General features: G+C 42.8%; 1 pseudogene; it reads right to left on the bottom strand.

Annotated features, from left to right (window-relative positions):
• Positions 1–26,253, bottom strand: part of LOC132870561 (NLR family CARD domain-containing protein 3-like) — a 60,428-nt pseudogene extending 34,175 nt beyond the window's left edge.
• Positions 26,254–27,798: the final 1,545 nt, after the last annotated feature.

The raw sequence follows: 27,798 nt of genomic DNA, 5'->3' as shown, positions 1-27,798 counted from the left end.
TTTGGACTGTGGGGGAAACCGGAGCACCCGGAGGAAACCCATGCGGACATGGGGAGAACATGCAAACTCCACACAGAAAGGCCCTCGCTGACCACGGGGCTCGAACCCGGACCTTCTTGCTGTGAGGCGACAGCGCTAACCACTACACCACCGTGCCGCCCCTGGTTTGGAAGATATTAAAGTTTAAAAATGGAAAAAATTAATTTGGTGACATTTTTGGAATGTTATAGCAAAAAAATGAACGCATCCACCAACATAAAATTGACTGTTTTAGAAAGATTAGATGTCTGTTTTTAACATATCCAAAATTTGTGATGGTGTTCTGCCTTATTTTTGCAAAATGAATTTTTGAAAATGTGGTGTTCGCATACACGCACAGCATTCATGGCCTATCAAAGCATTTTCAAATGCTAACAAAATGCCCTGAATTTATGACAGACAGCTTAAACTCAACAAAATGCTTCATTTGGTTCATGGTAAACTATACCTGAAGGATAACCTATATGCAACCTTTAGATCCTGAAATATTGGAGCTCCACTATGGGTGAAAACTGAAACTTGTTTTCATTACAACATTTCTGTTGTACCATAATTTAGAAGAAAAAGCAACCTGTGTGCTTCAGTTAGTATTTATCCATGATAAAAAGTCTTTGACAGTCCAGTAGAATTGATTTATTATGATTTATTATTTATGACACTGATTGAATTTATTAAATTTATTATAAAGCTGGTAACTTTGGGACAACTCTTGTAAATTATTTGAACTCTTTCATGAAACTTTCAGATGCTTTGTCACATTCCTTAAGTGTATATACAAGTCTAGTTGTAGTGCAAGGAACATCTATTTTAGAAATTGTGTGTTGCACAGGTACCCAGCACAAATCTTCTCTCCTGGGCCAGAAGAAACTTTTTGCTGGGCCGTGTGGATGCAAGAATTGTATCAAAACATCTTGCTGGGCTTCAGATGCCTCTCTGATGCTTCCAACCCACCAGTGATGGTCGTAAACACAGGTTATATATTGGCCAGGTATCATGTCACTGATCTGGAAGCCCTGTGAAACCTCTTCGTCTACATGTTCTACCTCATAGTTGACTAAAAATCCAGGAGTTCCAGACACTCTGCTGACCTCAAGTGTCGTTGCATTGACTGGCTTGAAACAGTGATTATCTCTAGTACATGGCACTGTGACTGCCTTTGCAAATCTGCTTTCCAGCTCTTCAGCCATGGACTTCACACTTTCTTTACTGATCCAGATAAATTTGGAGAGTTGTCCCAAAAGAGTTGTCCCAAAGTTACCAGCTTTATCATAAATTTAATACATTCAATAAGTGTCATAAATAATAAAATCATAGTAATAAATTCTACTGGACTGTCAAAGACTTTTTATCATGGATAAATACTAACTGAAGCACACAGGTTGCTTTTTCTTCTAAATTATGGTACAACAGAAATGTTGTAATGAAAACAAGTTTCAGTTTTCACCCATAGTGGAGCTCCAATATTTCAGGATCTAAAGGTTGCATATAGGTTATCCTTCAGGTATAGTTTACCATGAACCAAATGAAGCATTTTATTGAGTTTAAGTTGTGTGTCATAAATTCAGGGCATTTTGTTAGCATTTGAAAATGCTTTCAAGGAAAGGCAAGGCAAGTTTATTTATATAGCACATTTCATACACAATGGCAGTTCAATGTGCTTTACAGAAGTAAAAACAAAAACAATAAACAATAGAGAAATAAAATTATATAAAATAATTTTATTTTTATTCTAAAACAATTAATTAAAAGAATTAAAAGAAAATAATAAGAATTAAACAATAGTAGAAATAAAATAATAAAATGAAGTAGTAGTTCAAATAGGAGGAGAAAAAAGAAACCAGCAGAATAGAATAAAATAGAATAAAGTTAAAGTAAATTTAAAACATGCAGAGAAAGTAAAGATTATAAAAAATGTAAAGAAGACAATGTTAATTATTTAACAGAAAGCATCTGAGAACAGCTTGGTCTTTAACCTAGATTTGAAACTGCCAACAGCAGGAGCATTTTTAATGTCCTCTGGCAGTTGGTTCCATAGCTGCACTGCATAGTAGCTAAAAGCTGCTTCACCATACTTTGTTTTAACAACTGGTTTTAATAGTAAATTTTTCTGTTTTGATCTGGTAGATCTGATTGGGTTAGGCCGCTGCAACATATCAGAGAGGTAATTGGGCCCTGTACCATTTAGAGATTTGTACACCAGCAGCAATGCTTTAAAGTCAATTCTGTAGCTTACTGGAAGCCAGTGAAGGGACCTTAGAATTGGAGTAATGTGCTCTGTTCTTTTTGTTCGTGTGAGAACCCTAGCCGCTGCATTTTGAACCAGCTGAAGTCGTTTGATGGTCTTTTTTGGCAGGCCTGTGAAAAGGCCATTGCAGTAATCAACCCTACTAGAGATGAAGGCATGTATTAGTTTTTCCAGATCATTTTTTGACATAAGTCCTCTTAGTTTGGAAATGTTTTTTAGGTGATAAAATGCCATTTTAGTGATTGCTTTCATGTGACTGTCAAAGTTTAGCTCGCTGTCAATGAAAACACCAAGATTTTTAACCATTTCTTTAGTGTTAATCCCTTTTGTGTCAAGAATAGTGGTAATCCTGAGTCTTTCATCTTTTTTTCCAAATAGAATTACTTCTGTTTTATCTGTGTTCAGCTGAAGAAAATTTTGTGACATCCAGCTATTGATTTGATCGATACACTGGTAGAGACATTCAAGGGGGGCATAATCATTAGGTGATAGAGCAAAATAAATTTTGGTGTCATCTGCATAGCAGTGATACAAAATTGAATTTTTATTGATAATTTGCCCAAGTGGGAGCATATAAAGGTTGAAAAGTAATGGTCCAAGAATCGACCCCGGGGGACACCACAGGTCAAGGACATTGATGTTGAGGAACAATTTCCCAGGGTAACAAAGAAGCTTCTATCTTTTAAGTATGAATTTAACCAATTGATAACTTTACCAGTCAATCCAACCCAGTGTTCAAGTCGATATAGAAGTATGTTGTGATCAACAGTATCAAAAGCTGCACTGAGGTCCAGTAATACCAGGACCGATGTTTTGCCTGCATCAGTATTAAGACGTATGTCATTTATAACTTTAATCAGCGCTGTTTCAGTGCTATGATTGGCACGAAATCCTGACTGAAAATTATCAAAATGGCTGTTTGATATCAAGAAGGCAATTAATTGATTGAAGACAATTTTTTCAAGGATTTTCCCAATGAATGGTAAATTTGATATTGGCCTGTAGTTATTTAATACTGAAGGATCCAGATTATTTTTTTTAAGAAGGGGCTTTACAATGGCTTTTTTTAGGGACACAGGAACAACGCCAGTCTCCAGGGATGTATTTATAATTTGAAGCACATCTGTAATTATAAGATGAAGAACAGACTTAAAAAAGTTGGTGGGCAGAATGTCCAGTTCAGATGTTGAGGAACTGAGATTTTGTACAGTTTTTTCAAGAGTCTCATAATCAATTAAACAAAATTCTGACATTGTGTTGAAGTTATCTATCTGTGTCATTGGTGATTGCAGTTTTTCAATTTTTTGCAACTGAGATATATTATGAGGAATATTCTGCCATATTTTATCAATTTTACCTTTGAAAAAGGTTGCAAACTCATTGCATTTATTAACTGAGAGAAGTTCAGGTGCTAATTGTGGTGGGGGATTTGTTAGCTTCTCTACTGTTGAAAATAGCACACGGGCATTGTTCATATTCCTGCTGATGATGTTGGAGAAGAAAGACTGTCTTGCTTTACGAATTTCATAATTATAATTACAAAGCATCTCTTTATGGATTTGATAATGGATGTGAAGTTTAGATTTGTGCCATTGTCTTTCAGTCTTTCTACATTCTCTCTTTAGCAGTTTAACAGCCTGCTTTAATCATTCTCTCTTTAGCCAGTTTAACATTTCATAGGCCATGAATGCTGTGCGTGTATGCGAACACCACATTTTCAAAAATTCATTTTGCAAAAATAAGGCAGAACACCATCACAAATTTTGGATATGTTAAAAACAGACATCTAATCTTTCTAAAACAGTCAATTTTATGTTGGTGGATACGTTCATTTTTTTTGCTATAACATGCCAAAAAGGACACAGCGGCTGGCTGTTGGGACATGGAATGTCACTTCGCTGGGGGGGAAGGAGCCTGAGCTTGTGCGGGAGGTTGAGAGGTACCGGCTAGAGATAGTCGGGCTCACCTCCACGCATAGCTTGGGCTCTGGAACCCAGCTCCTCGAGAGGGGCTGGACTTTCCACTTCTCTGGAGTCGCCCGTGGTGAGCGGCGGCGGGCTGGTGTGGGCTTGCTTATAGCTCCCCAGCTCAGCCGCCATGTGTTGGAGTTTACCCCAGTGAACGAGAGGGTCGCCTCTCTGCGCCTTCGGATTGGGGAGAGGGCTCTTGCTGTTGTTTGTGCCTACGGGCCAAATAGCAGTATAGAGTATCCGGCCTTCTTGGAGTCCCTGGGAGAGGTACTGAGGGGTGCTCAGACTGGGGACTCCATTGTGCTACTGGGGGACTTCAATGCTCACGTGGGCGACGACAGTGACACCTGGAGGGGCGTGGTTGGGAGGAACGGCCTCCCCGATCTGAACCCGAGTGGTGTTTTGTTATTGGACTTCTGTGCTAGTCACGGTTTGTCCATAACGAACACCATGTTCGAGCATAGGGGTGTCCATAAGTGCACGTGGCACCAGGACACCTTAGGTCGGAGGTCGATGATCGACTTTGTAGTCGTTTCATCTGATCTCCGGCCCTATGTCTTGGACACTCGGGTGAAGAGAGGGGCTGAGCTGTCAACTGATCACCACCTGGTGGTGAGTTGGATCCGCTGGCGGAGGAGGAAGCTGGACAGACCTGGCAGGCCCAAACGTATGGTGAGGGTCTGCTGGGAACGTCTGGCCGAGCACTCTGTTGGGGAGATCTTTAACTCCCACCTCCGGGAGAGCTTTTCCCAGCTTCCGAGGGAGGCGGGGGACATTGAGTCTGAGTGGACCATGTTCTCTACCTCCATTGTGGACGCAGCTGTTCAGAGCTGTGGCCGCAAGGTCTCCGGTGCCTGTCGTGGCGGCAATCCCCGAACCCGGTGGTGGACACCGGAAGTAAGGGATACCGTCAAGCTGAAGAAGGAGTCCTATCGGGCCATGTTGACCTCCGGGACTCCTGAGGCAGCCGACGGGTATCGGCAGGCCAGGCGTGCTGCAGCTCGGGCAGTTGCGGAGGCAAAAACTCGGAACTGGGAGGAGTTTGGGGAGGCCATGGAGAAGGACTATTGGTCGGCCTCGAAGAAATTCTGGCAAACCGTCCGGCGCCTCAGGAGGGGGAAGCAGTACTCTGCCAACACTGTTTACAGTGCGGGTGGGGAGCTGTTGACCTCGACTGGGGACATTGTCGGGCGGTGGAAGGAATACTTTGAGGATCTCCTCAATCCCACCGTCATGTCTTCCACTGAGGAGACTGAGGCTGATGACTCAGAGGTGGACTCGTCCATTACCCAAGCCGAAGTCACTGAGGTGGTTTGCAAGCTCCTCGGTGGCAAGGCACCGGGGGTGGATGAGATCCGCCCTGAGTATCTCAAGTCTCTGGATGTTGTGGGGCTGTCTTGGTTGACACGCCTCTGCAGCATCGCGTGGCGGTCGGGGACAGTGCCTCTGGAGTGGCAGACTGGGGTGGTGGTCCCTCTTTTTAAGAAAGGGGACCGGAGAGTGTGCTCCAATTATAGGGGAATCACACTTCTCAGCCTCCCAGGGAAAGTTTACTCCAGGGTACTGGAGAGGAGAATTCGACCGATAGTCGAACCTCGGATCCAGGAGGAACAATGCGGTTTTCGTCCTGGTCGCGGAACACTGGACCAGCTCTATACCCTTCGTAGGGTGCTCGAGGGTTCATGGGAGTTTGCCCAACCAGTCCACATGTGCTTTGTGGATCTGGAGAAGGCATTCGACCGTGTCCCCCGTGGTATTCTGTGGGGGGTGCTTCGGGAGTATGGGGTTCGGGGCTCTTTGCTAAGGGCTGTCCGGTCCCTGTACGAACGGAGCAGGAGTCTGGTTCGCATTGCCGGCAGTAAGTCAGACCTGTTCCCAGTGCATGTTGGACTCCGGCAGGGCTGCCCTTTGTCACCGGTTCTGTTCATAATTTTTATGGACAGAATTTCTAGGCGCAGCCAGGGGCCGGAAGGAATCCTGTTTGGGAACCACAGGATTTCATCTCTGCTTTTTGCGGATGATGTTGTCCTGTTGGCTTCTTCAAACCAGGACCTTCAGCATGCACTGGGGCGGTTTGCAGTCGAGTGTGAAGCGGCTGGGATGAGAATCAGCACCTCCAAGTCCGAGGCCATGGTTCTCGACCGGAAAAGGGTGGCTTGCCCTCTCCAGGTTGGTGGAGAAGTCCTGCCTCAAGTGGAGGAGTTTAAGTATCTCGGGATCTTGTTCACGAGTGAGGGAAGGATGGAGCGTGAGATCGACAGGCGGATCGGTGCAGCCTCCGCAGTGATGCGGTCGCTTTACCGGTCCGTCGTGGTGAAGAAGGAGCTGAGCCAAAAGGCGAAGCTCTCAATTTACCGGTCGATCTACGTTCCGACTCTCACCTATGGTCATGAGCTTTGGGTAATGACAGAAAGAACAAGATCGCGGATACAAGCGGCTGAAATGAGTTTCCTTCGCAGGGTGGCTGGGCGCTCCCTTAGAGATAGGGTGAGAAGCACAGTCACTCGGGAGGAGCTCGGAGTAGAGCCGCTGCTCCTCCACATCGAGAGGAACCAGCTGAGGTGGCTCGGGCATCTTTTTCGGATGCCTCCTGGACGCCTCCCTGGGGAGGTGTTCCAGGCATGTCCCCCCGGGAGGAGGCCCCGGGGAAGACCCAGGACACGCTGGAGGGACTATGTCTCTCGGCTGGCCTGGGAACGCCTCGGTGTTCTTCCCGAGGAGCTGGCCGAGGTGTCTGGGGAAAGGGAAGTTTGGGCTTCCATGCTTAGACTGCTGCCTCCGCGACCCGGCCCCGGATAAGCGGAAGAAGACGAGACGAGATGCCAAAAAGGTCACCAAATTAATTTTTTCCATTTTTAAACTTTAATATCTTCCAAACCGCTCATCAGAGGGGCAGTTTTAGAATACAAAGTACACAGTATATATGGGAAGGCGTATGTGCAATATCAAGCCTCTGTCTTTGAAATTGTACTTTCCACAGTTCTTCAAATATGCTGCCACAGAGCGTAGTGTAGAATTTCCGAGCAAATTCAAGCCCCCAGAATTCTATGATAAACCAAAAGCGCACATGTAAAAGTCCATATTCTACAAGTACTGGTGCCAGATTTTGACCCTTGAAAATTTGAAGGACCTAGCTTAAATACTCTTCTAGATACAGCAATCTCAAAGTGGCTCCCCAAAAAGCTGCTCAAAACGGGTCCGAGGTTAGTTGCAAAAATATATTTTTTATGACAAAACTATAAGGAATTGGGAGCTAACATTTGGGACTTTTCCTATTGGGAAGTGTGTGGACCTCCTGGAATTTTTTCAGCCATATCTGAGATGGTCGAGTGGGAGCATTCGGAGATTTGACATGGAATGACCCAGTTGTTGGTATATGTGTTGAACATAATTACAACTGATATACAGTCGTAGGTGGCACGGTGGTGTAGTGGTTAGCACTGTCGCCTCACAGCAAGAAGGTTCTGGGTTCGAGCCCCGTGGCCGGCAAGGGCCTTCCTGTGTGGAGTTTGCATGTTCTCCCCGTGTCCGCGTGGGTTTCCTCCGGGTGCTCCGGTTTCCCCCACAGTCCAAAGACATGCAGGTTAGGTTAACTGGTGACTCTAAATTTACCGTAGGTGTGAATGTGAGTGTGAATGGTTGTGCGTCTCTGTGTGTCAGCCCTGCGATGATCTGGTGACTTGTCCAGGGTGAACCCCGCCTCTCACCCAGAGTCAGCTGGGATAGGATCCAGCCCGCAACCCTGTACAGGATAAGCGGTTACAGATAATGGATGGATGGATTCTACATGTAGCCTTGTTACTGCAGTAATAATCCATTATTACTGTTTTAGTAACTGCAATCTGAGCTCACTGGGGAATTTTAAGCAAACTGTCATGGGACAGAAAAGTCTGAAATGTTATCTGTCCATCCAAATTTCAGCCTGTCTGAATGACGGGCCAAAGGCCTGGAACAGTGAGGCTGAGGTTCTGGGGCTCACCTTAGGGCCCTGGAAGCTGAAGGGCTTTAGATGCCTGGAGATGCTTCTCAGCTATTTCTAGGCACGTTTGTGAACTTCAACTGCCAAATTACACTCGACATTAGTTGTTAATTACATGAAAGATTGAATATAATTTACAAGAAAATGTCATGGGACAGATTTGGACACAGCACAAAAAGTTCAAACAGAAAGGCTGTGTGTGTGTGTGTGTGTGTGTGTGTGTGTGTGTGTGTGTGTGTGTGTGTGTGTGTGTCTCAGACGGTGCACATATTGAAAATTTGTGAAATTATTCATGGAATCCAGGTAGTTTTGAATTTCTCATTCAGATTTTGAGGAATAAATCTTATTTATTTTCCTCAACATTAAGCCTGTTCAGTTTCATTTGCCCAGACTCTGTAGTTTCTGAGATATTTACATCTCAATTCTCATAATTTTTGAAACACCCAGTATACGCGTATATCGTCTCGTCTCGTCTCGTCTTCTTCCGCTTATCCGGGACCGGGTCGCGGAGGCAGCAGTCTAAGCATGGAAGCCCAAACTTCCCTTTCCCCAGACACCTCGGCCAGCTCCTCGGGAAGAACACCGAGGCGTTCCCAGGCCAGCCGAGAGACATAGTCCCTCCAGCGTGTCCTGGGTCTTCCCCGGGGCCTCCTCCCGGGGGGACATGCCTGGAACACCTCCCCAGGGAGGCGTCCAGGAGGCATCCGAAAAAGATGCCCGAGCCACCTCAGCTGGTTCCTCTCGATGTGGAGGAGCAGCGGCTCTACTCCGAGCTCCTCCCGAGTGACTGTGCTTCTCACCCTATCTCTAAGGGAGCGCCCAGCCACCCTGCGAAGGAAACTCATTTCAGCCGCTTGTATCCGCGATCTTGTTCTTTCTGTCATTACCCAAAGCTCATGACCATAGGTGAGAGTCGGAACGTAGATCGACCGGTAAATTGAGAGCTTCGCCTTTTGGCTCAGCTCCTTCTTCACCACGACGGACCGGAAAAGCGACCGCATCACTGCGGAGGCTGCACCGATCCGCCTGTCGATCTCACGCTCCATCCTTCCCTCACTCGTGAACAAGATCCCGAGATACTTAAACTCCTCCACTTGAGGCAGGACTTCTCCACCAACCTGGAGACCTATATGCGTGTATATATATATATATATATATATATATATATATATATATATATATATATATATACACACACACACACACACACACACACACACACACACAGGGTGTCTCAAAAAAATGTACTCACACTTTAACTGTCCCTAACATGCTGCCTTTTTTGTGTTGCAGGTGTAATTAATTAATCACAGCATGGCAGGAAATTATCGCACCAAACCAAGAACAATTGATGCATTGAAATTGGAAATTGAAAGACAATGTCGCGATATTCCTAATGACCTGTTTCGTGACGTTTGCGAATCCCTTGGTACGCGTTATCAGCGTTGTCTGGACAACAATGGTCATCAATTTGAACATTTGCGAACATGAGTCTTCAATTACATTTGTCTTCTGTATTCGAAGCTATTCCATTTCACTCTATGTTCATAAATAAAGGTTTTCTCATCATTCAAAGTGTGAGTACATTTTTTTGAGACACCCTGTATATATGAAGGGATGTGCAGTCTGGGGAGGCAGAGCCTCACCCATCATGCTCCAATGAACACAGATGTTATGAATGTAAAATAATATTTAATAAATCATGATTCTTCTCCTTGATCTGTGTTCTGTCATTTCTGTATGAAATTTGTGCGTCCTCATGTTCTATAGTCTAGGTAACTTATTTCACAGATGTGCAAAAGACATTGAGGCTTGTTGCACTCGACATAAAACTGCAATGAAAAAGTACGAGGCGAGGCAGCTATTACCTCTGCTGCACTGAGGAGGGCGTGCGCGAGCCCAAGTAACGATGACGCTCCCTCTCCTCCTACTGTTAGCTAGCTCGAGCAAAATTTGACAGTCACACAAATACAAATATATGACAGTTACAACTTTTTATTCCTCTGCTTTCATTTATTTTAAATGTCCCTGCACCATATGGGCACCAAAAATGGAACATACAATATCTAACCTTCAAAATTGGACTTTCAAACTACAACCCCAATTCCAAAAAAGTTGGGACACTGTGTAAACTGGAAATAAAAACAGAATACCATGATAGCCAAATCTCTGAAACCCTGTTTTCATTGAAAATAGTACAAAGACAACATATCAAATGTTGAAACTGAGAAATTTTACTGTTTTTTGAAAAAATATATGCTCATTTAGAATTTGATGTCAGCAGCACGGTTCAAAAAAGTTGGGACAGGGGCGTGTTTACCACAGTGTTGCATCACCTCTACTTTTAACAACTCTAAACGTTTGGGAACTGAGGAGACCAATTGCTGGAGTTTTGAAAGAGAAATGTTGTCCCATTCTTGCCTGATGTACAATTTCAGTTGCTCAGCAGTTCGGGGTCTCCTTTGTCGTATTTTACGCTTCATAATGCACCAAATGTTTTAAATGGGAGACAGGTCTGGACTGCAGGCAGGCCAGTTTAGCACCTGGACTCTTTTACGACAGAGCCATGCAGCTTTAATATGTGCAGAAAGCGGTTTGGCGTTGTCTTGCTGAAAGAAAGAAGGCCTTCCCTGAAAAAGGAAAATTCCCTGAAATTTTGTCTGGATGGCTCGTGCAGGGATTGGCCAAAAATGGCTCACACAACAGAAAATAGTTCCACCATTGATTAAGCAATGAATCTCGTGATCTCAAAAATTAACCCTCAGGGGTCGAGAGCTTTTCCAGCGATGTTTGTCAGGTTTAGAATGAGTAGGTCATGTATTTAGATAAATTTGAGAGTTTTTAATCAAACAAGCATGATAAACATATTGAGAAAAACTTTATACTTTACACTTTCCTCTGTGCCCACTGACAAATAATATTATAGTATTTAAATTACCCAGATTAGACGAAATATAAAACTTGTCACCTTCCTCAGTCACACCGGAGTCGGAGCACGCACTTACACATTCATAAAAGACTGTTCCCATGGTAACGACATGATAATCACTTTCACTCTTTCCGTTTCGATTGGTTTCTCTTTTGTGGTGGGAACACCCACCGTAAACAGAATAAAATCTGTCAGACAAAGTTCAAGCAATTTGGAAGTAAAACTTATTGCAAGATGACACACAGTTTTTATGCACTTCAGGTGATTCAGGACAGCGATTCAATTCAATCTTGAACTGCAATGCGGTGCATTTTTTTTTTTAACTTCGACTTGATCCAGCCAAAGATAAACACGATTAAGTGTGAATATTTCTTCTATTTCTATTGAGCAGATCGGTTGATATGCGTGCGCTCTCACGGATTTTATGCGCTTCGGATGATTTAGGACAGCGATTCAATTCGTGATTCATTTCATGATTCAGGACAGAGATTCAATTCAATCTTGAACTGCAACGCGGTGCCTTTGTTTGTATTTTTTTTACTTTGACTCGATCCAGCCAAAGATAAACTCGAGTAAGTCTAAATATTTCTATTTCTGATGAGCAGATCGGTTGATATGCGTGCGCTCTAGTGCAAACACAGGGAACATGACTGAGCAATTATTCCAGAGTTAAAAGTATTTTCCTCAAAAAGAGTTAATTTTGCTCTTTTTTGAGTTTAGAGAGTAAAATTTGGAGTTGGAGCAAAATTTCAGAATAATTGTGTAACAGAGTTGATTGTGGCTCTGAACTGAGTAAAATAGTACAAGAGTTAATTTCAAGACACTGAATCGAGTCAAACACCAAAATAAAGTCAAACACCAGATAAATGAAGATGTTGTAAAAGCAGCTTTAGAACTGTGTTGGATCATTAAATCAAAACAGCTGCTAATGTCAGTGTAGCACAGCCTGTAACTGTGACTTTAACTCTGAGAATTATGGGATGTTACCTGTGTACAGGTGAGCAGTCTCTATTTTTAAACTTCAAAGGAGGATCCATAGACGCATCGCTCTTCATGGAGACACAGCTGGGTTCTGGGGAGTCTGATCTCTTTCTCTGGAGTTCACTGTTCAACATTACAGACAGTCCTTTATATAAAACATTTACACTGCTTATTACTAATTATTATTGGTTATTTAAATGATTCTGTGAGCCATTACTATCACTGTCACATGCAGATGAATTTACTTCCTTATCCTGTCTGCGGGCGGCACGGTGGTGTAGTGGTTAGCACTGTCGCCTCACAGTAAGAAGGTCCTGGGTTCGAGCCCCGGGGCCGGCGAGGGCCTTTCTGTGTGGAGTTTGCATGTTCTCCCCGTGTCCGCGTGGGTTTCCTCCGGGTGCTCCGGTTTCCCCCACAGTCCAAAGACATGCAGGTTAGGTTAACTGGTGACTCTAAATTGACCGTAGGTGTGAATGTGAGTGTGAATGGTTGTCTGTGTCTATGTGTCAGCCCTGTGATGACCTGGCGACTTGTCCAGGGTGTACCCCGCCTTTCGCCCATAGTCAGCTGGGATAGGCTCCAGCTTGCCTGCGACCCTGTAGAAGGATAAAGCGGCTAGAGATAATGAGATGAGATCCTGTCTGCGACACTGTGAAACACTGACCTGCACAGTTACTGATATTAATTACTCTAAAATGTTTACTGAAGGTACTGCAGCAGCATTTGGACCGAATTAAAGTTTAACAAACTGATAAATATCAAAACTCTGCTCATGATCTGGCCTGGATACAGGAATGTGTAACACGGCCTTTCACTCTGCAGTGACTTTAACTCTGAGAATTATGGGATGTTACCTGTGTACAGGTGAGGAGTCTCTATTTTTAAACTCCAAAGGAGGCTCCATAGACCGATCGCTCTTCATGGAGACACAGCTGGGTTCTGGGGAGTCTGATCTCTTTCTCTGGAGTTCACTGTTCAACATTACAGAGGAGGCATGAGACAGAATTTCATCGTCTCAAACATCACAATACAAAATACAGGGAGAGACAAATCTCCTGCTCATATCATGCATCATGAGATTTCTGTTGAATATTCTTTATTCAACAGAATAAAGGGCTTCACAGTGGGGGGGGGGGGGGGGGCTTCTGTCAGTAAACCCGCTGAGAACAACCAGACTACAAACATGGACTCTGAACTACAACTCCCAAGAAACACAGCACCCTCTGTCACCAGCTTATTGATGACAGCTGTCACTCATCCCACTAATTGCCAGTCACGCTATTTAAGCTCTTCACTCACTCAGCTCCAGTGCGAAGTATTGTTCTTTGTTTCTCCCGTTCATACCAAGCCTTTCACACTGTCTGCCTCTCGTTATTCTGACCTCCGCTTATTCTCTTCGTTTACGTTTCAGTCTTAGTCTTACCCCATTACTCTGTTTGCTGATTGACTGACACACGCTTGGTTTCTGACCACGCTTCCTGTCTCACGATTTGGCTTTGCCGACAGTTCACATCTTGGTCTCCTTTGCACATAAATCTGTAAGTGCCTGCACTCTGACACAGGGGAGGCAGAGCCTCACCCATCATGCTCCAATGAACACAGACGACATGAATGTAAAATAATATTTCATAAATCATGATTCTTCTTTTTGATCTGTGTTCTAAATGTCATTTCTGTATGATTCAGATTGTTTTTATTGTCAAAATTGCTGACTGGCGGAACTCAGCAGCAAGTACACGCAAGGTACAGAGAGGTGCGGCGGCGGTGAGCGCTGCCTCTCCTCTGATTGCGCGATCCTATTGAAACCGAGTTGAGCGCAGGTAATAAGCACATGCCTGTTAACATTTCTGTGAATATCACTAATATAATGTTCGTACACCCCTTCTTTGTGCGTCTGAACTTTCTATAGTCGAAGTAACTTATTTCACAGATGTGCAAAAGACATTGAGGCTTGTTGCACTCGACATAAAACTGCAATGAAAAAGTACGAGGTGAGGCAGCTGTTACCTCTGCTGCACCGAGGAGGGCGTGCGCGAGCCCAAGTAACGATGACGCTCCCTCTCCTCCTACTGTTAGCTAGCTCGAGCAAAATTTGACAGTCATACAAATACAAATATATGACAATTACAACTTTTTAGTCCTCTGCTTTCATTTATTTTAAATGTCCCTGCACCATATGGGCACCAAAATGGAACATACAATATCTAACCTTCAAATTGGACTTTCAAACTACAACCCCAATTCCAAAAAAGTTGGGACGCTGCATAAACTGGAAATAAAAAGAGAATACCATGATAGCCAAATCTCTGAAACCCTATTTTTCATTGAAAATAGTACAAAGACAACATATCAAAATGTTGAAACTGAGAAATTTTGTTTTTTGAAAAAAAAATTCTCATTTAGAATTTGATGTCAGCAGCACGTTTAAAAAAAAATTGGAACGGGGCGTGTTTACCACGCTGTTGCATCACCTCTACTTTTAACAACACTAAACGTTTGGGAACTGAGAAGACCAATTGCTGGAGTTTTGAAAGAGAAATGTTGCCCCATTCTTGCCTGATATACAATTTCAGTTCGGGGTCTCCTTTGTCGTATTTTCTGCTTCATAATGCACCAAATGTTGTAAATGGGAGACAGGTCTGGACTGCAGGCAGGCCAGTTTAGCACCTGGACTCTTTTACTACAGAGCCATGCAGTCTTAATACGTGCAGAAAGCGGTTTGGCGTTGTCTTGCTGAAAGAAAGAAGGCCTTCCCTGGAAAAGATTTTGTCTGGATGGCTCGTGCAGGGATTGGCCAAAGATGGCTCACACAACAGAAAATAGTTCCACCATTGATTAAGCAATGTATCTCATGACATCAAAAATTAACCCTCAGGGGTCGAGAGCTTCGGCGGCAATGTCCGTCAGGTTTAGAATGAGTAGGTCATGTATTTAGATAAATATATTTGAGAGTTTTTATCATACAAGCATGATAAACATATTGAGAGAAACTTTATACTTTCCTCTGTGCCCACTGACAAATAATATTATAGTATTTAAATTACCAAAATTAGATGAAACATAAAACTCGCCACCTTCCTCAGTCACACCGGAGTCGGAGCATGGAGCGCACACTTACGCATTCATAAAAGACTGTTCCCATGGTAACGGCATGATAATCACTTTCACTCTTTCCGTTTCAATTGTTTTCTCTTTCGTGGTGGGAACGCCCACCGTAAACAGAATAAAATCTGTCAGACAAAGTTTAAGCAATTTGGAAGTAAAACTTGTTGCGAGATGGTACACGGATTTTATGCACTTCGGGTGATTCAGGACAGCGATTCAATTCAATCTTGAGAACTGCAACACGGTGCCTTTGTTTGTGTTTTTTTTACTTTGACTCGATCCAGCCAAAGATAAACTCGGGTAAGTCTAAATATTTCTATTTCTGATGAGCAGATCGGTTGATATGCGTGCGCTCTAGTGCAAACACAGGGAACATGACTGAGCAATTATTCCAGAGTTAAAAGTATTTTCCTCAAAAAGAGTTAATTTTGCTCTTTTTTGAGTTTAGAGAGTAAAATTTGGAGTTGGAGCAAAATTTCAGAATAATTATGTAACAGAGTTGATTGTGGCTCTGAACTGAGTAAAATAGTACAAGAGTTAATTTCAAGACACTGAATCGAGTCAAACACCAAAATAAAGTCAAACACCAGATAAATGAAGATGTTGTAAAAGCAGCTTTAGAACTGTGTTGGATCATTAAATCAAAACAGCTGCTAATGTCAGTGTAGCACAGCCTGTAACTGTGACTTTAACTCTGAGAATTATGGGATGTTACCTGTGTACAGGTGAGGAGTCCCTATTTTTAAACTCCAAAAGACGACCCATAGACGCATCACTCTTCATGGAGACACAGCTGGGTTCTGGGGAGTCTGATCTCTTTCTCTGGAGTTCACTGTTCAACATTACAGACAGTCCTTTATATAAAACATTTACACTGCTTATTACTAATTATTATTGGTTATTTAAATGATTCTGTGAGCCATTACTATCACTGTCACATGCAGATGAATTTACTTCCTTATCCTGTCCGTGACACTGTGAAACACTGACCTGCACAGTTACTGATATTAATTACTCTAAAATGTTTACTGAAGGTACTGCAGCAGCATTTGGACTGAATTAAAGTTTAACAAACTGATAAATATCAAAACTCTGCTCATGATCTGGCCTGGATACAGGAATGTGTAACACGCCCTTTCACTCTGCAGTGACTTTAACTCTGAGAATTATGGGATGTTACCTGTGTACAGGTGAGGAGTCTCTATTTTTAAACTCCAAAGGAGGATCCATAAACGCATCGCTCTTCATGGAGACACAGCTGGGTTCTGGGGAGTCTGATATCTTTCTCTGGAGTTCACTGTTCAACATTACAGAGGAGCCATGAGACAGAATTTCATCATCTCAAACATCACAATACAAAATACAGGGAGAGACGAATCTCCTGCTCATATCATGCATCACGAGATTTCTGTTGAATATTCTTCATGAGCGGGCGGCACGGTGGTGTAGTGGTTAGCGCTGTCGCCTCACAGCAAGAAGGTCCTGGGTTCGAGCCCCAGGGCCGGCGAGGGCCTTTCTGTGTGGAGTTTGCATGTTCTCCCCGTGTCCGCGTGGGTTTCCTCCGGGTGCTCCGGTTTCCCCCACAGTCCAAAGACATGCAGGTTAGGTTAACTGGTGACTCTAAATTGACCGTAGGTGTGAATGTGAGTGTGAATGGTTGTCTGTGTCTATGTGTCAGCCCTGTGATGACCTGGCGACTTGTCCAGGGTGTACCCCGCCTTTCGCCCATAGTCAGCTGGGATAGGCTCCAGCTTGCCTGCGACCCTGTGGAAGGATAAAGCGGCTAGAGATAATGAGATGAGATGAGATGAGATTCTTCATGAGCTCTACCTCTTCTTACACACTAGATGGCAGCACCAGAGGTCGCAGCCTACAGAGTTCTCATCTCATCTTATTATCTCTAGCTGCTTTATCCTTCTACAGGGTCGCAGGCAAGCTGGAGCCTATCCCAGCTGACTACGGGCAAAAGGCGGGGTACGCCCTGGACAAGTCGCCAGGTCATCACAGGGCTGACACAGACACAGACAACCATTCACACTCACATTCACACCTACGGTCAATTTAGAGTCACCAGTTAACCTAACCTGCATGTCTTTGGACTGTGGGGGAAACCGGAGCACCCGGAGGAAACCCACGGGGACACGGGGAGAACATGCAAACTCCACACAGAAAGGCCCTCGCCGGCCACGGGGCTTGAACCCGGACCTTCTTGCCCACAGAGTTATAGAGGGAAACCTCACTGCCTCAAAGCACGCTGACTTAACAGTCCAGAAAGTGAAGCTGATCAGAAGGAAGTGTTCTGGCACACGGGTCAGACAGCGGGCCCACAGCCTCGTTTCATTCGGCCCGCGTGAACTTTGAAAAAAGAATACTGAAACAGCCTGTCGAACACGACTGCTTAACATTTTCACACGATCAAGAACTCACAGCAGATCTGTAGTGGAGCCATCTGAAGGTAGTTACAGTAAACCGCTGTAGATACAGACGTGCACTCCAGTTTCTATCACAGCTGGATTGACTACAGTCTGAAATGCAGGTTAAAATAAACACCTGGATTTGACACAGAATCTGAGTTTAACACCCCGACTGGAGTGAGACGGCAGTGGTTTGATTTGCTGCCATTACAAATCAAAATAAATGTTTTACACTTTAAAATGTCGTGTTCTGTGTCAACGCCGTCTCATCAGTCTGGTCTTGTGAAGCCTGTACTGGGATACGATTCGTATCGTGGCTTTAATGTATCGTCTCATACGACTGCATTTTTAATTTCATCACAACATAATTTTACTGGGCACGGTGGTGTAGTGGTTAGCGCTGTCGCCTCACAGCAAGAAGGTCCGGGTTCGAGCCCCGTGGCCGGCGAGGGCCTTTCTGTGCGGAGTTTGCATGTTCTCCCCGTGTCCGCGTGGGTTTCCTCCGGGTGCTCCGGTTTCCCCCACAGTCCAAAGACATGCAGGTTAGGTTAACTGGTGACTCTAAATTGAGCGTAGGTGTGAATGTGAGTGTGAATGGTTGTCTGTGTCTATGTGTCAGCCTTGTGATGACCTGGCGACTTGTCCAGGGTGTACCCCGCCTTTCACCCATAGTCAGCTGGGATAGGCTCCAGCTTGCCTGCGACCCTGTAGAACAGGATAAAGCGGCTACAGATAATGAGATGAGATGAGATAATTTTACTGACAGTGAACAGAATCTGGCATTTTTTCAAGTGGTGACTGTTAACTTTTCATTCTTAGTCTGAATTTTTGTTCAGTTAATCTTTTCATATAAACTCACTACATATTTCAGATCTGAACAGTTAATGGCTAAAATATTAGAACATGGCAGTTTACCGCTTTTCTGAGGGTGGGGTCACATTATCTGTGTCCAGATCACAGCTCTCCATTTTTGAATATTAGTGGACGGACACACAGCTCATGGACTCACTGCTGATTCCTGAAGACACTGATCTCTTGAATTACTCATGAGTTGAATAAATGAGGCTCCTAAAAATCAGAAAAAAAAACAAAACATGCTGTTAAAACTGGAGAAAACAATCCCTTCATATCTAATGAACTGCACATGTGAAAAGATCCAAACTTAAGAATCAGGAGGATTCACAGTGAGAGAAGTTTTAAAGATCATACAGCAGTGTTATGTCATGTTGGATGCAGAAGACAAGTCTCCGTGTCCATCTACACAGGAGATGAGGTGGACAGTTCAGTAATCAGGGGAGGGAGACCTCTGCTGGAAGGCAGGAGAAACAGTTTGAAGTGGAAGCAGGTCAGCTGTGATGCCTTCACTAAAAAAGCTGAAGCAGAAGGTGACTAAAATCATTTGCGGTTGATAGAAAAGCTACTTTAAATCTCATCCTACTTTCTCTTTCCCAGCATTAAATGAGTTTTTAGTTTGAATAAATTCTGATCCAGAAGTCAGTCAGTCTGAAGTCAGTTGGACTAAACAGACATGATTTCTGCGAGCCTAAAGTAGAGGAGTGTGATATGACTGTTTTAGACCGTGAACAATCCATGATCTGTTTTTACTGAGGGATCACATGGACCGTGATACTGAATATATTTTGTCAGTTGTGCTGAAAATGCTTAGACATGGCACCTTGTTTTATGAACCAGACTTTACTCTGTTCATTAGTCCAGCTCATGGTCTCCCTGAAAGACACAGGAACGAACCAATAAGAACCCAGAGTAAGCAGTTCCTTGGCCTCCAGTTCCTCGTTTTGTTTGGGAACGGCGTGGCCAAGAACACAGAGAACCTGGTGCCGAAAAAATTCCACATCAGTGAAATGGAAAATGCTGGAATTTACACAACAGACACGGTGAAAACAACAGGTGTTTGAAAAATATGCAAAAGCAAGAAAGCTGTGTAAAGACACTCCTTATGAGAAAACACTGATCACTGATGCCATGACATTGGACACTGCACCTGCACCGACCCATTCAGCAACTTCTAAATATCGCTGATCCTCATTACGACTGACTGAGTCTCAAATATTTTTCTAACATCTCCATTCCTCAGCTGAACACAGAATGGCAAGAAAAGTACCATAAAAACACACAATAAGACAAATATCCTGTTTAAAAGTAATTAAATATAAATGTAAACAAACTCAGCTGAAGTGTTCTGGATTTACATATTTATCATAAAGGGGAGGCTGAAACAGATGCAAATGCAGTTTGAAGCTGTAATGAAGAGACTGGCACCCAGATAAAAACTGTTCAAAAACAGGCAAAGGCCAGACGGTCATCAAACATCAACACCGAGGCAAAATCCAAACTCAAGCAGCAGAATCAGATCACAGAAATAAAGGCTTGGTAAGTTCTGGGAGACGCACAAGTGGATGTGGGAATGGAGTCCTTAAATCAAGTTCAAGTTCTTTATTGTCATTGTTAAGGTACAACGAAATTTCTTTTCTGCTGGTCCCAAAGGTGCAAAAAGTTAAGGTGCAAAAGACAAAAAAAAAAAAAAAACCACACACACACCTGACCGAGCAAGTACCTCATCTCATCTCATTATCTGTAGCCGCTTTATCCTTCTACAGGGTCGCAGGCAAGCTGGAGCCTATCCCAGCTGACTACGGGCGAAAGGCGGGGTACACCCTGGACAAGTCGCCAGGTCATCACAGGGCTGACACATAGACACAGACAACCATTCACACTCACATTCACATCTACGGTCAATTTAGAGTCACCAGTTAACCTAACCTGCATGTCTTTGGACTGTGGGGGAAACCGGCGCACCCGGAGGAAACCCACGCGGACACGGGGAGAACATGCAAACTCCACACAGAAAGGCCCTCGCCGGCCACGGGGCTCGAATCCAGGACCTTCTTGCTGTGAGGCGACAGCGCTAACCACTACACCACTGTGCCGCCCCCGAGCAAGTACCTGAGAGCTAATAAAGGGGATAAATAAATATAATATATACAAAATGAGCATAAATACACTTAACAGAAACGATATGGAAATCCAGAAATATGTACAGGTTGTGGGTTGAATAGAAAAACAATGTACTGCACGTCATATCTCAGACTGTGGAGAGATCAGAGTTCAGAAAGTTTATTGCAGTTGGAAGGAAACTGTTTATAATTCTGTTGGCACGTGTTGATTTGATTGTGAGCCGGTGTGTGTGTGTGTGTGTGTTAGAGATCAGAAGTCAGCGTGACGCAGTCCGTGTGTTTGTGGTGTGTTCTGGGAAACAGTTTCTTTTTAATCTGACACATATTTAACAGAAAACACTAGAGCGGATGTAGATTTATCTTGCATTTTTTTATTTGTTATCTTTATTTTCCTTTTAGGAATAATGGTTTACATTTTGCAGTGAAGTGCACTTTATTAAAATGTGTCTGAAAATGTGCTTTGGCCTCAGGTGTCTTATTCTTTTTCAATGAAGTTATGTTTCCTTTTAAAGATATCGGCATTTTTTCACTCAGGGTCCACATTTCTGTTCCAAAATGGTCATTTTTTGAAAGTTTAGTTTTCAGATTTGTAGTCAGTGCATGTTGTTTCCACATATCTTAATATTACAGTGTGAAAATTTCATGAGGTATCCTCATCTGATTCAGAAGATATGGCCTGCTGATCAAGACCACCGTTTCGGTGAATTGGTGGGGGCTACAGAGACTACACCAGGGGATATTTTTTTCCACAGAATACAAAAAGAAAGATTTAAAAGGTATAACTAGATATATTTTATTGGAAATATTATGAAATACAATGTGTATGGCAATGAGCACAGAATCAAATATCTTTTCTAACGAAGAAACACCTAACGAAGAATTGGGGACTACGGAGACTACATTTCTCAATTAAACCACTCAGTGCAATTACTTCAAGTCTGTAATGACTAAAGGCATTTTTATACCTTTACTTCTCATGGTAATTATAAAAACATTATGGGAAATTCTTTAACCCTGATTAAACCTCGAGTTTAGAGAGGGTGACGGAGACTACACTGCTTTTTCCATTATCCCAGTGAACATTTTCAATGAATGCTGAAAGGTGTCGGTGCCTTACAGTCAACACCTTTTTTCTGTGCATTATTCCGACATATATAGTGATTTAAACTACCAAAATGGATACCATTAAAAGAATCAGTGATTGAATTTTTGGCTTCCTTTTTGAGAACACTGACCAAAAACATCATTTGGCATAACGACGGACACATTATTAAAGAACTGCAAAATCTTTGCCAGGTGATAAATGACTCCTTTCTATGCATATATTAAATTAAGCAGAGATACGACATTATCATTTCATATCAATCTTATAGCACAAAATGCACTAGAAATGTGGGATTCTGTATGATGTTATATAGATCAGTGTACAGTGGAACAGTATAACATGCCAAAACAGCCCTAAAATGGACCAAAAAGGCATAAAAAAATGAAAGAATCAACATGGAAACAAAATTTAAAAAGTGTTCTCTGTGGTGATCCGATGACACGAATGTAAACATATGAGTTTAATACAAGAAACTTGACATATTTTTTTTAAATACACCTGCACAACATCTTATTTCTCCAAGTCAAGTCAACTTTATTGTCAAATATGCTATACATGCTCGACATATAGCACAGATGAAATTTCAGTCTTCTCTGACCCACGGTGCAAACAGGCAATGCAATAAATAAAAATAGAATAATTGAAAAAACAAACAAACAATATAAACAGTATAAACACTCTAGATACACAGCAAAATCCCCAGTGTTGAATTAACACCCAGAGTGTTGATTTAACACCCTACTGTGTTTATATAGGTCCAATTGGACACAAATTAACTCTGAAAGTGTTAATTCAACACTGAGGAATTTGCTGTGTAGGAACTAGACATAGACTAAACACTCAGACAAACAATATAAACAGTATAAATAAACAGTATAAACACCAGATAAGAACTAGACATAGACTAAACACTCATATATACATACATACACACATACACACACACACACACGGTTTTCCCCAAAGCGTTTTAGCGTGTCGGGCCCGATATTCTTGCTCTGCCTGCCGATACACTCAGTCACTTTAGTTAAAATCCGATACGCTTAGATTTATACCGACACGTTAAATTTCCTACCCACAAGTAACTCGATACATAGGAGAGCAAATAACAGATCCATTTACATATTGATTGATATTTGTGTTAAACAAGCGCTCTTTTTTCCCAATATTTGTGTTGATTCTGTCAAAGTGTCCGCGTGGTGTGATGTAAACAAACTAATCTGTTGGCTACGTCAAGATCACGTGTTCAAACCGTCCAATAAAAATATCGAAAGAAAACGTCAGACATCCCAGAATTTTCCGATTCATTATAAGCGATCTCATTGGCTGCCGATGTTGTCCCCCACCAGATGGACAAAGCCGACTGATTTTAATAAGCGAGGAAGCAAAACTGAGAAGACCATGCAGAAGAACGATGAAGGTGCATTTTCATTAAAGACAGATATGCACTGTAAGAAATTATTCTGTGGTCATGTAGATTTGAATTAATGTATTAGGTAAAATATATTCAATATAATTGTGTTTTTGATTTTGAGGCCAATATTTAATTAAATTTCAAATAAAAATGTTTGGAATAAAATTCACCCATTGTAGTTAAATAAAACTTAAGTATTATGTTTACCTAATTCCAAATAGAGAGAATATTGAGTGAATTCAAATTAATGTAATCAGGCAAATTTTAATTGAAAAGCACTTCCTGTCAAAGTGCGCTTTTTTCCCTTTTTTTTTTTTGAATGCAGCAGGCTATCAACTAGCCACAATACATTTAGAAAGAGTACAGGCAGTGACTGTTCATCTTCTTCGACATTGCTCATCTTGCAAAACGTAACTGGTTGACTAAGGTAAGAAAACTTCTTTTATCACTGGGCTAGTAAGAAGAACGCATGTTAGAGTAGAGTGGGGTAATACGCCCCCGTGGGGTAAAAGGCACCCGGCCTGTTTTACCCAAAATAGCCACCAGATGGCGCAAAGTTACATTTCTTTTGTTGCTATGGACTGGTTTGACAACGGGGATATACAAATATCCACTGTGGATCGCATATCAGCAACGCACCGGAGAGAAATCAAATTTCATGGTAAATGATATAATTTTCAGATATCAGTAAAACTGTATTTAGATAGCTGCTATTTCGTCAGATATCACAGCTGTGTATGTGGTATGAGTAGACAAGTCAGTACTTAAAAAAATACATTAGGTATAAAAAGTTGAATCACATTTTGAAAGTAAGACCCTTTTTTGTAAAAGTGTAGTCTGTGGGGTAAAACGCCCCCTTAATGGCGGGGTAAATGGCCCCCAGGGGGCATTGTTTCCTTTTATCATAATTAGAGTAGAGTGGGGGAAAAAGCCCCCCTTAAGGAAAATTCAGTTTTTCTCCAAGTTGAAATGAACCATGTGTTTAGTTTTAATCATAGTTTTTGACAACAGTGACATGAACAATAACGCCACCTAAAGTTTGCCTAAAGTTAATACCTAATTTTTTTTTAAACAAAAACAAACATTGTGCCAATTACCCCCCCCCCCCCCCCCCCCCCCCCCCAGTGGGGTAAAAGGCCCCCTGAGGTGGGGCAATAGGCCCCTTCACTCAAAAAAACAAGACAATATCCCTGAATTAATGAATAGCTTGTTCTTTGTTAATTCATGTTCAAGCCACACAAAATTATATTGAAATTAAAATGCGAAATATAATAAAATAATGCATCTATTCATTAATTCAGGGATATTTTCTTGTTTCTTTCACATTATAGGCTTAAGTAAACACTTTTGCTATCCAAACAGCTTTTTTTGAGTGAGGGGGCCTATTGCCCCACCTCAGGGGGCCTTTTACCCCACTGGGGGGGGGGGGGGGGGGGGTAAAAGGCCCCCTTGGCACAATGTTTGTTTTTGTTAAAAAAAAAAGTATTAACTTTAGGCAAACTTTAGGTGGCATTATTGTTCATGTCACTGTTGTCAAAAAACTATGATTAAAACAACACATGGTTCATTTCAACTTGGAGAAAAACTGAATTTTCCTTAAGGGGGGCTTTCCCCCCACTCTACACAATATAAAATGAGCTATCTCACTGTTTTGTTGCAACTTGCAAATGTGAAGGTAACTTACCTAAACACTCGTGAAGTGAGTCTATTAACAGTGATACGTTTTAGAGCCGCAATTTTATTTCTTTTCATGCATAAATCTGTTTGTTTTAGTGTGGTAATGTCCGGTCAGCGGTTAGCACTTAACATTAGCGGCGGAGAGGCAGACATGGCACAAACTCTCTCATTTTACAGCTAAACAGTAGACTAAAAAGTTTCTGAAAACATTTAAGCAACAGAATACTGTTTCATATCTGATTAGCGGCGTTTAGTTTGATAGTTGGAGTTTTGTGAGCCGGCCGCCAAACTCCATTGGAAAAATCGGCCATTTAACATGGAGATGACTGGTGATGAATGGCTGGTTAACTAGTCATTTAAGTAATATTTTTACCGAAATAAGTCCACATTTACCCACAAAATAGTTGCCGAATAAAACAGCAGCTCCTACCGTTACTTCCTACCATTCTTTCCTGAAGGCTTATTTCAACTTGTGTATTTTTATTGGGGAATTCTGCATGAATAAAATGGACCAAAAAGGCATAAAAAATGAAAGAATCAACATGGAAACAAAATTTAAAAAGTGTTCTCTGTGGTGATCCGATGACACGAATGTAAACATATAAGTTTAATACAAGAAACTTGACATATTTTTTTAAATCCACCTGCACAACATCTTATTTCTCCAAATGTGACCCTGAGTGAAAAAATGCCGTATATTTACATCAATGAGGAAATTAGTTTGTTTGCTCTGGAAAATAGTCTTAAAAACCAACATTAAAACACAAAACCACCCCATGATAATATTGTTGATGATCCAGGCTGGAAAATCTTGATATATTTTTGCCAGATCTCCCAGCCCAAAATTAACCACATTAAATGGCACTTTATTTAGTTTTAATGGTTTGATGATGACTGGAACTTCCCTTCCCCACATTTATAGCAGTGTAAATGACTAATCTGTGTGCAGGTCATTAAAAGTGCTGTAAGATGTCCTCCTCTTATTAGATTCCCTCACTGACTGAAACTCCTCCACTTCAGGAGCTTTTCACACACACTCCATTAAAGTCCCAGTAAACTTTACATCACCACATTATGGGATGAAGGGAAACAAAAATGCGTTCCAGTTAAACTCCCCCAAACTCTCTGAGTGTTTAATAGATGAGAAACTGAAGAGAGAAACTCGAATATAAAACACACAGCCGATAAACAGCAGCTTTACAGGGAAGATGATTTCAGTTCCGCAGTTTTACTGCTGTTTTTACACGAGCTCAGTCAAATACAACCACATTTCTCTCCAACACAGCACTTACTTTTACTCAGCACTCCATGCTGGGCTTCATTCATCTCACCGCTTCTGCCTGGAGTTGCAGTTTTTCTTTAGTTTTATTATTTTCTCCGAACAGCAACAAAATGGTGTTTGTCTGATCACACACAGAGAAACCGGTTCTGCCAGTTTGACAGTGACTGAGAGGAACCACAGCACCGGTTGGAGCAGTGTTGCCAGATTGGGCGGTTCTATTTCGTTTCTACTGACCGCCAGAGGCGGTGCTTTCAGCACATGGATATCCATCACACGAACGTGCAGGTCGAGTAATAGTAACAACAAAGTCACGTGTGACCTGGGTGACGTCACCCCGTGACCCCGGCATAAAAGACCGGTAAACCCAGGAAGTGACCTCTTACATCTTCTCGCGTTTTGCAGGTTGCGAGTTGGATTGAAATCTGGACAAAGCGCTGTGGTAGTTTCGTTACCCGTAGGGTTGGGGCTGTGCTTATGCACCCTCCAAGAAACTGCGCTAAGTCCACCAACTCTTTTCTTCTTGTCGTTATATTGATTTATTACTCCGTAAGCTGAGCGCTCTCGCTCGGTGGAGTTAGCTGATTAGCCCTCCGGGGCGGTGTCCTCACCGCTGGAGGCCGGCTTGTTTTCGCTTCAGGTAAGCGGGTTTCATTATTTAAATTAAAGCGGCGTTCCTCTCGCCGCTGTTTATCAGTTCTGCGGCGCTCGGCGCCTATCCTTGTTAATATTATTAACCACCTTGTTTTGTGTAGCCTCGCCGCCGGCCTGTTTACAGGCCGGCTGTCTTGTGTGTTGTATTCGTATTGATTTATTACTCCGTTAAGCTGAGCGCTCTCGCTCGGTGGAGTTAGCTGATTAGTCCTCCGGGGCGGTGTCCTCACCGCTGGAGGCTGGCTTGTCCTCATTCAGGTAAGCGGTTTCATTCATTTAATTTTAAGCGGTGGTTCTCGCCGCTGTTTATCAGTTCTGTGGCGCACTGCGCCTATCTTTGTTAATATTATTAACCGCCTTATTTTGTGTAGCCTTGTCTCCGGCCTGCTCACAGGCCGGCGGTCTTGTGTTGTATTGTTTGTTACTCCGTTAAGCTGAGTGCTCTCGCTCGGTGGAGTTAGCTGATTAGTCCTCCGGGGCGGTGTCCTCGCCGCTGGAGGCTGGCTTGTCCTCATTCAGGTAAGCGGTTTTCATTTATTTAATTTAAAGCGGTGTTCCTCGCCGCTGTTTATCAGTTCTGTGGCGCACTGCGCCTATCTTTGTTAATATTATTAACCGCCTTATTTTGTGTAGCCTTGTCTCCGGCCTGCTCACAGGCCGGCGGTCTTGTGGGTTGTATTCATATTGTTACTCCGTTAAGCTGAGCGCTCTCGCTCGGTGGAGTTAGCTGACTAGCCCTCCGGGGCGGTGTCCTCGCCGCTGGAGGCTGGCTTGTTGTCGCCCAGGTAAGCGGTTTTCATTCATCTAAATTAAAACGGTGTTTCTCGCCGCTGCTTATCAGTGCTGTGGCGCACGGCGCCTATCCTTGTTAATATTCCCGACCACGGGTGTGTTCGCCCGGTCGTTTTTCATTACCGCCTGATTGTTTATTTGGGCTGCTTACTTGGGGTGTTCTCGCCCTATTTTTTTAAGTTCCCTTCTGCCAGCCAGGCGTCATGGACCTCTTCTCTCGCTGCGCTGCATGTGCCTGAG

The sequence above is a fragment of the Neoarius graeffei genome, chromosome 22, assembly GCF_027579695.1.
Source record: "Neoarius graeffei isolate fNeoGra1 chromosome 22, fNeoGra1.pri, whole genome shotgun sequence".
NCBI classification, from domain to species: domain Eukaryota; kingdom Metazoa; phylum Chordata; class Actinopteri; order Siluriformes; family Ariidae; genus Neoarius; species Neoarius graeffei.
The sequence above is the reverse complement of the archived record's forward strand: the minus strand, read 5'-3'. Positions and strand labels throughout refer to the sequence as shown.